Source organism: Papaver somniferum, chromosome 7 (assembly GCF_003573695.1).
Source record: "Papaver somniferum cultivar HN1 chromosome 7, ASM357369v1, whole genome shotgun sequence".
In the NCBI taxonomy this organism is placed as follows: domain Eukaryota; kingdom Viridiplantae; phylum Streptophyta; class Magnoliopsida; order Ranunculales; family Papaveraceae; genus Papaver; species Papaver somniferum.
Genome location: NC_039364.1, coordinates 204,525,273 through 204,541,057, shown reverse-complemented (window position 1 = coordinate 204,541,057; position 15,785 = coordinate 204,525,273). Strand labels below are relative to the sequence as shown.

The 15,785-nt window shown below is 35.3% G+C and overlaps 1 long non-coding RNA gene and 1 pseudogene across 7 annotated transcripts; one reads left to right on the top strand and one right to left on the bottom strand.

Annotated features, from left to right (window-relative positions):
* Positions 1-645: 645 nt before the first annotated feature.
* Positions 646-2,870, top strand: LOC113295835 (annotated as a pseudogene).
* A 3,392-nt stretch (positions 2,871-6,262) lies between these two features.
* LOC113299416 lies at positions 6,263-10,167 on the bottom strand. Of its 7 annotated transcripts, none has more exons than XR_003334882.1 (10): positions 9,853-10,167; positions 9,476-9,549; positions 9,290-9,395; positions 8,872-9,063; positions 8,502-8,647; positions 8,279-8,358; positions 8,104-8,198; positions 7,916-8,005; positions 7,696-7,809; positions 6,263-7,174 (listed from the first exon to the last, which is right to left on the bottom strand). It is a non-coding gene; the product is annotated as an uncharacterized LOC113299416 (long non-coding RNA). The 7 variants fall into 7 exon arrangements; XR_003334879.1 differs by having other exon boundaries at positions 9,290-9,392; XR_003334881.1 differs by having other exon boundaries at positions 9,290-9,392; positions 10,103-10,146.
* Positions 10,168-15,785: the final 5,618 nt, after the last annotated feature.

The following is a 15,785-nucleotide window of genomic DNA, read 5'->3' as shown; positions in this document are numbered from 1 at the left end:
TTGTATTATGAAGATGCAATCGATTTTCCTGACGTTTTTATGTTTTCAGGTTTTTTACAGTTTTTTTTGTGTATGAATTGACAGTACATATTTGGTGTACTAATATAAAATTCTTATGATTTACGAGGAGAATATTTGTTTTCTGTTTCCAGGTATGCTTTCTAATCATCTTGTTTGATTATTTGTTCGGTTTTCTTTTTTGATTTGTTTTTTTGATTGTATTCTGATAATCAAATCGATTTGATTGACGCTTTTATGGTTTTTAGGTTTGTTACAGTTGTTTTTCGTGTATGAATTGACAGTACATATATGGCGTACTGATACAAAACTCTTCTAATTTTGTTTTATTTGAAGTTTTTCCAATTTTTTTGGTTGATCCATGAATATGTATGTATAATACTGATAGGAAGTGCTATTTGCTGTGTTTTTGCTCCTTTTTTAGTCTTACCCTTCATACTTATGTGAAATACTGTAATATGTCTTTCGATTCTCTTATTTTTCATAGATCTGTCACCTGTTGTTGTCATACTGTTGATTTGTAGTTCATGAATCTTCAGTACATATATCGCATACTCATAGGAAGTGTTCCTTGTTATGTTTAAGGAGAAGTGAAGAAGATGCAGGCATACAGTGAGAGCTGCAATAATGGGTGCTGCTGTACAACAACCCAATCTTTTTACTAAAGGTTCTTCAACTTTTTTCCCCAAGTTGGGTACTACTACTGCGGATAGATTACCTTCTCAAGTTAGGCAGACCCTGAAGTACGTTCAATAATTGATAGTGAGAAGAATCGTCAGTTTAACAGCTTGGAGCTCATTGCTTCAGAGAATTTTACATCTCGCGCAGTGATGGAAGCTGTGGGTTCTTGCCTCACAAACAAGTATTCAGAAGGGATTCATGGTAAAAGGTAAAGATGGTGCTTAATGTTGTATTTTTTCCCTGTAGTTGTATTGAAATGCATTTGATCATTTCATTCTGCAATGTAGGTACTATGGTGGCAATGAGTACATTGATGAGCTAGAGACACTTTGTCAACAAAGGGCTTTGGCTGCATTTCACTTAGACCCAAAGAAATGGGGAGTTAATGTCCAACCTCTGTCTGGTTCTCCTGCTAACTTTAAGTTTACACTGCACTTCTCAACCCACATGACCGTATTATGGTAAGTTGAGGCCTCTTTCTCTTTCTCTCCAGAAATCAGTTTTGAACCCCTAAGGGATGTAATCAACTCTCCTTTCAAAATATGGGGCTGTATTAATTTGTTCATGTAACTGGCACAGGGTCTGGATCTTCCTCATGGAGGTCACTTGTCACATGGATTTATGACTCCTAAAAGACGGGTATCTGGGACTTCGATTTATTTTGAATCGATGCCCTACCGTCTTGATGAATCAACAGGTGCTGCTCTGCATTCTTATATTGTGTAATGACTATGTGGTCTATTGTTGTTCATTTATAATTCGTTGATAATTTGCATTCATTACCAAATTCACTTGCATGCCTTATTGATTTGATATGCTTGAGAAAACTGCCACCCTCTTTCGATCAAAACTCATCATTGTTGGTGCTAGTGCTTATCCTCGTGATTTCGATTATCCTCGAATGAGAAAGGTATACACATATCTTTTGATTGTAAATAGTTGTGATTCTTAGTGATCAGAGAATCAGACTAGTTAACCCATTACGCACACCTAATTCCCTTTCCTGCTATGTTTCTTGAAGATTGCAGATTCTGTTGGGGCTTTTCTCATGATGGATATGGCTCACATAAGTGGTCTCGTTGCTGCATCTGTACTTGCCGACCCATTTGAATACTGTGATGTTGTAACAACCACCACTCACAAGGTACACCTAGTCCCATTCATGAAGTCTGCAAGACTGCAACTACTGACACCAACACAAGCAGCATTTTTTTTATTGGTTTAGGTTCAAGGGTCATGTTGTTTACTATGTCTTCTGTTTCAATTTGCAGTCATTACGAGGTCCCAGAGGTGGCATGATTTTCTTCAAGAAAGATCCTGTTCTTTGGGTTGATATGGAATCTGCGATTAACAATGCTGTTTTCCCAGGGTTACAGGTAACTAAAACTGTATCGGTTATTTGTGATTTATCATTGGTTCAACATTATAACATTTTTTAGGTTTGTTACAGTTGTTTTTCGTGTATGAATTGACAGTACATATATGGCGTACTGATACAAAACTCTTCTAATTTTGTTTTATTTGAAGTTTTTCCAATTTTTTTGGTTCGATCCATGAGTATGTATGTATAATACTGATAGGAAGTGCTATTTGCTGTGTTTTTGCTCATTTTTTAGTCTTACCCTTCAGTACTTATGTGAAATACTGTAATATGTCTTTCGATTCTCTTATTTTTCATAGATCTGTCACCTGTTGTTGTCATACTGTTGATTTGTAGTTCATGAATCTTCAGTACATATATCGCATACTCATAGGAAGTGCTCCTTGTTATGTTTGATTCAGTACGTATATGAAATACTGAAATAGATGCTCTTTGTTACGTTTGATTCAGTACTGGAATTGGATATGGAGATGATCTGGAGCTGCAGTTCAGAACTTATTGCAAGAAATGACAGATTTTGAATGATAGGAACATGAGTTGTTGTTGGTTCAGATTTGCAAGCCTGTGAAATCGGTGGTGGTCTTGATGAAGTTACAAATTGGTTGTGACGTGTGTTTGAAAGAAGGTGTGCTGCAAATGGATTTGGAGGAACATAGAAGGTTGGGTTGCTACATTGTATGATCCTACAATGTATGTGATGTAATACGTTTTCTAATTTATTTATCATTGATTCTTGTAGATTTGTACTCTAACTGGAAGCAGTGAAGCAAATATGTACTCGAATTTGTAAGCATTCAGATATATAATCGGATTTGTAAGCAGTACGACAGATATGTACTCAAATTTGTAAGCAGTGTAGCAAATATGTACTCGAATTTTTAAGCAGTGTACCAGATATGTACTCAAATTTGTAAGCAGTGTAGACACACACGTTTGGTAGTAATGCGCATTATGGACATTTCCATGTTTTAATTAATTTTGGACCTCCGGATAAAAAAAAATTCCGGTAAGACCCTACTATAAATAACTATATGGGCCTAGGACCAAACAAGAAATTTTCCTTCCGGCATTCATGAAATAGAGTGTTTCATCTGCTAGGACACCAGGATTGCACAAGTTGTGTTTAATTTCTCCAATGCTTCTCCATCCTCTGCGACTGCCAAGAGTGTATATCTGGACCGAACCAACACCTGGATAGCTGGGGTAGTAAATCCTCACAACCTTATACTCGTTAGTCTTCTGTAAATAACCGAATCCATATACTATAACAGAGAAGTCACCAGACTTATCCATGTTTAGCATTGGAAGATTGGCATATTCTCCGGTGAACGGATTGCAGACATGGACTGGATCACGGACACCGTGATTATTAGATATACCCAAACAAACCAAACCATTGCAAGAACCTATCAGGATATTAGCATCACCCCGTCTAACTTTTGGATGCTCGATCTTAGTAAGGGGTTTCAAAGGGTTCACTGTGTAATAATCACTCATAATGTCATCATAATCTCCGTAATAAAATGTAGCCATCCTTTCCCATATTACTGTTGGGGGATGTCTGCGTAGCGTAGCAGAGTAAAGAAGACCCTCCTTCACCTTTCTATCGCGGAGGAGTGTTTCCCATATCTTGCATACCAACTTGCAGTTTAAGACGCATTCACCAGTTACACGCGAAAGAATTATTGATACAATATCTTTAGGAAGATCCTCCATATTGAACATGGTTCTCTCCATTCAAGATCACCTAAGGTAGAGGAAAAAGAAGATAAACCAGCTATAACAACTTAGTTTATACGACGATGATGTCTCTGATTACTTTATCTTATGAAAAATTTCTTGTTTGGTCCTAGGCCCATATAGTTATTTATAGTAGGGTCCAACCGGATTTTTTTTTATCTGGAGGTCCAAAATTAATTAAAACATGAAAGAAGGTGTGCTGCAAATGGATTTGGAGGAACATAGAAGGTTGGGTTGCTACATTGTATGATCCTACAATGTATGTGATGTAATACGTTTTCTAATTTATTTATCATTGATTCTTACAGATTTGTACTCTACCTGGAAGCAGTGCAGCAAATATGTACTCGAATTTGTAAGCATTCAGATATATAATCGGATTTGTAAGCAGTACGACAGATATGTACTCAGACAGATATGTACTCAAATTTGTAAGCAGGGTAGCAAATATGTACTCGAATTTTTAAGCAGTGTACCAGATATGTACTCAAATTTGTAAGCAGTGTAGACACACACGTTTGGTAGTAATGGGCATTATAGACATTTCCATGTTTTAATTAATTTTGGACCTCCAGATAAAAAAGAATTGCGGTTGGACCCTACTATAAATAACTATATGGGCCTAAGACCAAACAAGAAATTTTCCATGTTTAAATGCTCAACTAAGAAGATAATTTTTGTATAGAATGAATATATGTCCTATAACTGTCAAAAAGTAATTCGTGGCTCAGGGGCTAGGCCTACTTTAGGTGGGGTGGAGGAGGGAGGTTCGAATCCCCTCGGCGTTTCGAAGGGGTTTGGAGAATTTTTTGAAGCGAAACTTACGCCTTACGCTTTTAAAAATCATGATTGAGACCATCAAAATTTATTAATTAAATGAGATATTAATTAATTAATAAATTAATTATAGATAAGTTTCATATAAAATAATTAATTTTTATATAAACAAAATTACCATATCATATCTTTTATATTTCCTATTAGGTATCACCGGGTCATTACGGCCTCGACTCAGCCTCTCCTTTTAATATAAATACTTTAGGTTTACACAACGACTTTGTAGAACAAATCGTAAAACATATTAAATAGTTTTTGTACCGTTATTGTCACTCCGAAAATGAGAATTACATATAGAAATCACCTAACGTACGCTTTTAAAAATCATGATTGGGATCATCAAAATTTATTAATTAAACGAGATATTAATTAATCAATAGAATTAATAATTATTAATTTATATATTAATTAATACTTTATTAATTTATAAATAAACTTCATATAAAATAATTAGTTTCTATACAAACAAAATATCATATCATATTTTTTATATTTCCTACTAGGTATCACCGGGCCTTACGGCCCCGACTCAACCTCTCCTTTTAGTATAAATACTTTAGGTTTACACAACAATTTTGTAGAACAAATCGTAAAACATATTAAATAGTTTTTGTACCGTTATTGTCACTCCGAAAACGAGAATTACATATAAAAATCACCTCAATCTTATGTTATTGGTTTGGTATCTATCAGTTCTCAACCTTTACTGTTAATAATTTTTGAATACACATTGCATGTATCTTAAAATAAGTTTATTTGTTTGTCAGGCACCATAAGACGAAGATAAGCCTAAATACCACCACATTTTATGCGTAAAACCATTAAATGATGGGAACTCGGATATTAGTATACAATATGTGTCCATCAGGATCAACATTGAACACCGGACATTAATTGGTATTCTTGAAGTTGACAACTGTAGACATAAGCGATGTTCGGTAATTTCGTTATATATGGGTTTTAATTGGCCGCTTTTAGTTGCAGCATAATGTTTTCTACCCAAAGGATCATGATAAAGCGTCTCTAAATAACTTGAAAGATCAATTTGGTGAATCGACCCCCTCACCTGAAATACAATGTCAATAAAATAAAATGCTGACGTTCATAACCCAGCCTCTGATTAATGTCGTGCAACTTGTAGTCTTCAACACATGACACATGGTTTTTAAATTTGTACGTCCCACGAAGCCACTTTAAACTACATCAATATGTTTTTCTTATCCATTGATACTAGGTATCACCGGGGCCTCACGCCCCGGCTCAACCTTTTTCTTATAATTAAGTCACTAGTGGAAAATGCAATAAAAAAGTCGGTCAGAAACACACTTAAAACCTCTAGAAAGGATTGCTTTTGGGAGCCTAACATTGTAGTCTTAATTATCAAAAGACTGTCTCTGGGATTCTTATAATTTTTCAGATTACGACCATCTTGAACAGACTATGTAGAACGATCTGAAAGACAAAGTCGTATCATTGATTATATTTTATAAAAAAAAATGAAATTTGATTTAGCTTAATCAGCAGGGAAGCTGATTCAGCTGAATCTCAAGAAAGAATAAAATACGATATGAACGAACCATAATTTGAAATTGCATGAACATTATCTTTATAACTGAATTTACTTTACAACATCAAGGTTTCAAATCTGAAAGATAAATAAATTACAGATTAAAGAAATGCAACCCAGTGATTGTGGCCCTAACATGAGGGATAAAAAAAGACAACACGTGATCAATGAATGTCTTTTTCTTAGGCTAACCCCTGGACTAGATATATCTAGCAGCAGTTAGATTGGTCAACCTCCTAAATCCTATGGTGTGGCGCTGAACAGTACATCGTCCAACGCTGAAGGATACAGCGTTTTGAACAAAACAATGACAACACCGAACCATTATCATTTTCGTGCAGAAAACAGCACAAAAATATGCTTTTCTTCACCCGAGGTGTTCGTACTCTTCCATTGCATTGAAGAACTGTGATTTTATATTTGCGGATCGAGGAGGATGTGGGGACAGAATTGCAGAGAGGACAGTGTAATTAGGGAGGACTATAAGAATTGAAGCTTAGGTGGACAGAGAGTGGGAAAATGTATCAAAATTTTTTAGTGTACGAATAGGACATGACCTAGAGTGAGAAAATGAATCAGCTAGTATTGTACACCATCGGAATATGATACTATAACAAAAAATATGAGCGCTGAACGGTTCAGCATAAAATTATTTTTAGAGCGCGTTTCAATCTCGCTGCTACTTGGACTGCGAGCAGTTGCTAGGAGAGAGAAGTATCCAGAAGTAGTATTAACTTTTTCCCCACATTTTTTTCTTGATTTGCAACACTTTTTGGCCAATCTAGCAGTTCAATCTAGCCCATAGGGGTTAGCCTTACTCTGCAAAATAATCACCACTGAAGTGTAGATTTTGGAGTTTTTTTTGACCTGATGCCTCCACTTGCAGGGTCTTTCCTTCCAAGGGGTAAGGTTCGCTTGATGCCCACCACCACCTTTCTTACCATCAACACCTGCAAACCAGTGACATTTTCAGCGCTAGAGTAATGCTCAATCTGAAATTCGTTTACAAACCTAATTTAAAAAGTTCAAAAATTTTCATACAGTTCAAAGTTTCACCCGCAAAAGATAATGTAATCATTGATCCTAACATCAGCGGAACATAAGATGCGGCAAACATATAGCTTTTAGAAATGCAACATATTTACTATGAACAGCTGCAGAACCCCACTAAGATAATGAGTTGAGCATTTCTAAGCAATTAAAAGCTAATTCCAATAATGGTTTCATCCAAAAACAAACGTTAACTCTTTACAACTTAAGGGAAGTGGGTCAGTGAGCGACCACACTATATACTGACCAATCATTCAACACAAGTAAGTTGGTATGGGCCAGCTACTTTTGAAAATAAATTGCTATTTTCATGAGAAATTTGTTAACGAAAAAAAAAAGGTTCCAACATGTATAGAACTTATATACTAGTGGATGCACCTTCAGGGTCAGGTTCTATGACCAGACTACGGGACAATAATACCTGAAAGATGATAAGGCTAATGACTACTGGATATGCGTCAAACCCAAAGCTTTGAAACAGGCCCTTTAAGTTCTTCACAAGAGTGTATCCTCAAAATCGTAGTAACATGAGAATCTGCATCATATAGGCAAACAAGGGATTTACGTAAATAAAGACGTCCAAGCTATAAAGCACCTCTTGCATGATTCAAAACGACTGCAATAACAGAAGCAATACCTACCTGAAGATCTTTCTAACCGCAAATAACAAGTCAAAAACATAATTGATTATAAATCAAGTCAACTAGATGGAGGAATACATCTCCACGGCCCTGGTAGAGACCCACTTGTTAGTAAGTAGAAATCGAATAAAATAGGCAAACCGTTGTCATTGTAGAACATGAACTAGAAAAATGTATTTTTTCCTTACTTGGACATAGTTTATCAGTAGGACTGTCTTCCCCAGCATAAGCTAAACTACAACTTATGATCATAACCATGATACACCTTTAGCAAGTTGCGTAACTGGAAAACAAATAAAGGTGGATAAGAAAAACGGGATAAAGAAAATCAGCTGAGAATATTAATCAAAAATAGGCGTATACCTCACTGAAGTACCCAACTAGCAAAGGGCTATGTGGTGGTTTGGTGCCATAAATGAGGAGAGCAATCCCTTCAGCTGGAACTATAAGGAAACCATTCCAAAATATTAGTACACGAATTGAGCTCCAACTCTCAATGAACCAGTGCCTAATAAGTACTGGACAACGGCAAAAATTATAAGTTACACAAAAGCAGAAGAGTATCACACTTGCATAAAGTTTATACCTGACTATAGTGGGATCATGTAGTCTCCAACTTATCAGTTGGAGGGGCATGGAAAATCGAGATGGACAACATCCCATTTCAGAAATGCTCGAAGATCCTGCTAACTAATACTTCCATTGGGACTTATCTCCAGAGATGCAATCACACTGCAACACAGTAAAGGAACTCTTCAATCGAATCAGTTGCTCAAGCTTGTTTCCTAGAAAACGGTAGCTACTTGAATATGATAAAACAAGTAATTTAGATACAGAATACTGTTAGAGCTTCAACAATCAAGGTTTAAGGTCCAAGTCTTACCCTTACATTCAAAAGTGGGAAATAAAGAACTTCTTAGTATCTCATATTCGAAATGATTGGATAAGTGAGTTACCTTAGTTAAGTGACCGCACAATCCTTCGTTTACATTGGAGGTACCCAATACATGATAAAATCCAAGCTTGATGTGAGCTAAAGGAGAGATGCTAACATAAATGCCTGCACCATTTTAATACAAGCTTGCATGTTGTGAAACCCCAAGTTCTCACCACTTCGTAGTCTAATAAATGTCATTTAGATGGCTCCCCTGCAACAGCAAAAAAAAAAATAGAACACCAAATTATAACATCAATGACATGAAAGTGCAATACATATTACAAAAACAAGTACAATGATTAGTGTGAACTCTAAACAATTGACATGAATGATATAAGACTTCAGCAAGGACAACTAGAAGTAATTTGGGTGTAACATTAAAAGACAAATTTGACGTGTTGCAAACAGATTGAGGAAAAAAAAAATTACATCCTTACATTCATGAAGCTTTTATTCAGCACCATCAACGTCATTGATGTCTTCTCTTTTGGTTGAGAATCAGCAGAGATTTAAAAATTCTCAAGTGTTCCTCCACAGACCCTACTTTCAAAAGCAAAAGTAATGGATTAGTAAATACGATGACTCTGTTTTAGGTACAGTAATTGATTACAAATCAAGCTTACCATGAAGTTGTTGTGCTTGAGCACCCCAAAATATGATTGTTCCTGCTTCTCTGCTTTCGAATAATCTACTTAGCCTGAAAAAATCACACACCAAACTCATTATAAATCCAACAAATTTCAGATCTAAATGATGGAATACTGTTAAGACAAACCAAATCAAAACAAAAATAAACCCTAGAAAATCAATACAACCAGATGTACATAAATATAGTAACCTAACTCAAAATTGAGATCATAAAACTGAAATTAAAACCAAACCCATGATTTAAACTCCATGAAATCAAACAAAGAAACATAAAAATTGTGAATCCTTGATTTATTTTCACTATATACACTCACAACATCGCCATAAACAAAGAAACTAGGGTTTACTAAACTCATTTTCTTGGACTGGTCTGTAATATTTCGTGCAGAGAAATAAGATATTAAGTTGCTAGGAATTATGTCGGAGAAAATCAAACTTCTGGGGTTCAATAAGAGATTTGGATTATTGAAATATTGGGTTTGGTTTCTGAAGATGGATTTGGTTTACAAAATATAGGTTAGGAAAGATAATTTTAATTAATTTGCTACGAACATATATCCGATTCATGGTTTCAATAATATGAATCGAGTGAAGAGATTTACAGAAGATGTGTTTGAGAAGAGAGGAGTAAGAGAACGAAGAGGAAAATATCTAAGCTAGGGTTTTATCCTACCTAAAACGAGGACTACATAAATAATTTACAAAACTACCACTTATAGTTACGACTTCCACAACCGCTCAATTTGGTTTTCCTACGATTATGACTACCTTTGGAAGCCCAACTAATTAAGAAAGCTCATAGGTAGGACGTTTTTATAAAACCCAGGTAGACTTATAAAACCCATTTTCCACTAGTGAGTGTACGTACTTTATTTCTTGGTAATACTACATCAAGAAACACTATAACTTAGTTAATCATACACAATAGATATATCATTTTAGGGTATTATGTACTTCCATAATATCAGTAAGTATCTAATAACATCAGTATTAATAAAATCATTTTATATTTACACACACATTTCTAGCAAAATCCTAAGGTTTAATTCCATAACTTCGTTTACATATATGGGTTTATTTTGTATAATATGTTTTTGATGATCAATAGTAATTTGGTAAGTAACAAAGTTTTCTTAAATGAAAAAATGCCACCACCATTAGTATTACATGGTTTGAGCCTTGTGAATGAAGGAAGCGCTATAAAATTCGGGAGGGAAGAAATGAAGCTGAATTCTATGAAAACCCTCTTATCGACCTCCATAGTTGATGTTGGTTTTATATTCATCCAAGTTATTGAAGACGATTCTTCCTTCGATCCTGATCACTAAACTGATAGACATGTTTGTGTTCTCAGTGATGATCCTTAGAAAAGGTCTCTCTTTGATACATGAATTTAAGTCACGATCGAGTCTCTAACACTTCAAAATATTCCAACTTCCTTGGATATGGCATTGTTGTACCCCCAATTGTCGCCAGACATCATTAATCTCACAATGTTTATTGGTTTGTGGGATGAAATTACTTGCTCTTGTTCTGATTTTACAGGACTATTATGGATAAAGCTCCAGAAATCAACCCATTGAGAGTAACCAACACAAAAGTGTGCGCAACCTGCTCACTCAGTCACTCTCTAACATGCAATCCTCAACTTCAGAGATGATAGTTACATTATGGGCCACCATTAGTCTCTTATTACCAACTAAGACCAATTTATCATCCACATTCCCGCTGACCTATATCTTGGGTGTACATCAAAGTCCTCCAATTTTTCTGTGTGTTTCAGGTTAGATGCATACATCTGGTGCAGCTTTTTAGCATGTTGTACAACATCCTTAGCTATTGGATGCTCACTGGTTGCTTGCCTAGAATAAAATTTCTCAACTTCATTAAGTTAATAAACAACATAGCCAAGCTACTTGGGGGATACGTAAATTAGTTTTCTTTTATTCGTTAAAATAGAAAGAAACCTGTCCTTCTGATGTCCTAAATTAGATGCGTGCATAAATCCTTAACGAAATTCATGCATATAGGATTACTTAGGAAAGAAGAACAAAATCTGCATAGCTTCTATCAGCCATATAAGTGAGTAACTGAACTATGTTGGTATAATTTAGAAATCTTACCTGGAGACCTCCATCACTATCCGTGTACAGTGGTTTGTTGCTCCTTGCTTCTCGTACGTAACTGCACATTTTATTTAGAGCCTTACAATGAATGCTTAGTCTAAAATAAAGTACTTATTCATGTCCAAAATGCTCCACTTTAGCTGAGTCTCCCCAGAGATGTGTGATTGGATAAGATAGTATTTTGAACTGAAAATTGTGAATTTTCGTACCTAACATGTTGCATACACCATGTGAGTTTAAGATCACAATACAGTCTTCAATAAAATTCATGGAACATCTGCAAAACAATGGCAAGTAGTAGCAAGAAAAAAAAAGTTTCTAATAGCATACGCAGAAAGGAATTGATATAAGTCCCAGTTAGAATTATGGTCAGGTTTTCGGGATCAGAAAAACCGTGCTCATCAACTATTACTAATGCACATCCAATAGCTTCTTCAACAAATTCCATAATATGAGGTACGACCCGTTAAAGTTATGATAGAAGATATGGTCTAACATATCGACTATCGTGCATCAAGTCAAATCTTCAATCTAAATTACTACAGAGCTGCACAGAAAACAAAAAGAGTCTCAATTTCTATAACCTTAAGAGGAAAATGATGGCTCTTTTTAACACTGAAATACTGAGCAACTATTGCGATACCAAGAACTGAAGTCCAATCATAGGCCTAAGCATGCTGCTGCTAACCAACACAACCTCATCAAGATGACCATTCTTTTCTAACATCAAAAATATGTTGGATATATAATCATGTCCTGAACTCAAATTCATTCCTCTCAATCCAACAAATCTTTATCCAGATATACGTGTAAGCTATTAGAGAGGAAATTTGTGGATTAAACTTCTTTTCACAACTTTCCAAATGTTGAGTTCACTCAACTTCAGGTTAGTAATAGCCAACACGAATAATTAGAACCTGACCCGCTTTGTGGCGTGGTCCATATTTAAAAAGCTTCAAACAATTGTTGTCTTCGTCCGCACTTTCTATCTTTGTATGAAGTCCCATTATATGTAACACTGGTCATAGTAGACTTCTTCTCATGTGTACCACGCAGCCTGAGCACAGTCTCAAAAACCACCAACAACCACTAAGAGTAATATCAATATACAAAGCACTACTGATTCAGTCACTGTTTGTGGGAGTCGAACCCACAATCTCATGACTAAATCCATGCACTCTACCTGTTGAGCTAAGACATCCAATGGAATGCAGTAATCTACATATCTGCACTTAGTAGTGAGCATAACTTCAATCAGAACATGACTTCGTTGTTCATCCACATCTTACAAAGGACATATCTTCTTTTGCCTCAAGTTCTGAGAAAATATGCATAATGATTAATGAATCAGATTTTTAATTGAGTGACATAAGAAAATCTTCATCATCTTTCGATAATTTTTCATGGTGAGCATATGTGATGGACGTTGCAAGTATCATGTGTAAGATAATAGTCCTGGTTAATTCCCTAAACAATAATTTCACCGTCCCTCAGTGATTGCTGCTGATTTTGTTTAATTAAAAAATCCAAAAAGAAGTACCTATTTCACATCCAAAGATTTCATCCTTTGCTCAACTGATTTTGACTACAGAAATCTTTCCAAACATCTTCATAATCTTTGGATTACTAAACTGAACATAAGCATCAAAAGTCGAAAAAAATTATCAACTACTTTGGGGCTTCACTGGTAGGTTTAATCTAAGTACAATACTTATATGTGAGCCTACTTACAGCCTCTGTAGTCCAAGTTTTGCATACGCTTCCCAGGTAAAGGGTGCCACTGTCTTGATTCGGAGTAACACCACATTATTTTCCATTAACCTGAAACGGATTATTTATTCAGAAAATATATGCACCGCATATGTAACTCTATTCAACTTAAGCAAGAATTAAATATTACTTACCACTGGGATAGTGTATGGAAGCAAAACCTTTATTTATCCTAGTTGTAGTAACTAAAGTTTTGTTCCTAGGCATTATGTGGATGGTTTACCTTTCAGTTGCTCTTGTAACATCTTTTTGATTGATTCTTTTCAGTGCGCGTCGTTTTTCTCAGCTTTAGTTAACAGAACAAAAAACATAATAAGCCCACGGATAATAAACTGTAATCTGTTTGATAAGTTCAATCCAATAAATTAAATCTAGAACAGAAGAAAACTGACCTGAATTGGAAAAAAACTTCTTATTTAGAGATACAACTGTGCAACATGCTTAGCATTCGTAGGGAGATGTCTTATTACACCACAGTAATCAACATCATAAAATTTGAAGAAACTTCTTTTAAATCTTCATTAGTTGCACCCTTCTCCAAGCCTCCAATAAATACTTCAAACTCCTTGCACTTGCGCCTCGCCTTAGCAACTTCATGATGCTCCTCATCTTCACCTTCAGCCATGTGCTCTCTTCACCTTCTTCCCCTTAACCCCAATAAAATCTTTAGGCATGAGCAAATTATTGCTGCAAAAAGTCATTTCATGTTACCAACATTACGTTCTATGCACGCCCTTAAATAGGCTGTATTAAATGCAGTTCATATTTCTTCATTTGCAAATAAAAATAAAATGAAAAATTATGACGAAACTTATACACCGAGGTACATAATGATACTTAAGAGCCATATATGAGCACCTCTTTTCCTATGAGAAGCCCTTTTAGTAACAAAATTTTCAAATAAGCAGGAATATATCAATTTGGATGACATCACTAGATCATGCTAAGTAAGGTAACATCAATGTTTGACCTAAACGATAGTCTAGTTTAACTACATGAAAGAACCTTTACGAATAATGAAGCATTAACTACCTTTTTAAATGAACAGCTGTAATAGCAAAAGTACATACCGCAAGAAAGTAATGACTTCCTACATTGCCATAAGCTATAAAAGCCTTACGCAACTTGAGGAATGTTATCCAGTGATGCATGTACTTTCTTGTCGGAAAAAGATAAATCAACAACAATACCTTGTAAACACTTCTCAAACGCAAGAAAATCAAAATGACTATGTCTGACTCCACACATAACTCAGTGAATAACTTTTGATTCCCAGTTTCTTTGCAATGGAGAACTTTCCTGACGACGACAGAATTGAATGAGTTGGTTTTGGGTACGGTATTAAACCTTATGTCCAAGCAAATTTTATCGCACCTTCAGCAACCACAACAGCAGAGTCTTCATTCAAATTCAAAATTATGATAAGCTTCAAACTTAGAAGTACAATTTTATAAGGAAAAGAAATAATATAATTCACCTTAAATATTCGATTTGAGGAATATTTCTTTTCTTTTGCAAGGAAAAGAAATAAAATCTTTCACCTGATGTGAAATAAGTGGTGCCACAACATGGCAATATAGGCATACATCAAAACATAACAATTGTCCCTTGTTGGGGAAAGCATAGAAAATAAGCTTTAGAATCCGAAACATATTATCACCAGAATGAATGGGATCGGGAATGAAGTCATGCCCAAGTGTGTGCATCTTCATCCGAAGTGTCATTCTCGCAGTCTCTATATTCAGCATATACACCTTTGGTTAGTGAAGGACAGGCAGCAGGCTCAACTGCCTAATAAGTGTCTTAATTATTCCATAAATTTTCAACGCACCATACAACCAATGATCAGTCCTATCATCTCCATTTGTTTTATACACTCCTCACAATGACAGTCTGGTACAATAAAACATAGTGTAGAACTTGGTATCTTCATTGGCAGCCGACATTTCTTATTTAATATATAAAGCTCACATATTATTTAACATAATGCAATTACTCTCATGGATTGTTTACACCAATCCCATATACAGTTATGTCGCATATAGGATTTCCATGAGACATGCATATATAATTTTCCCCATATAGGATCTCCTATTCCTTCCGTTGTTAAGGATCTCAAGGAATCTTGTTAAATGTGGAAACCTAAAGGTAGTGAAAAAGTAAATCAAAATTATCTTATCGTACTCAAATAAAACTTACTTAACCACTGAAATTTCAAACTACCTACTGAAGGAAATAATACCCAACAAACAAAATGAGGGGTTGTGGAGCTACCAATCTCTTTTCCAAGATTCGCTAAAGCGGGATACATGAAAATGGATCTTCCACTCCCATGTTTTGAGAAGCTCAGAGTCTTTAGAGAAGCCAACACTTCAAGTTCATATGCAAT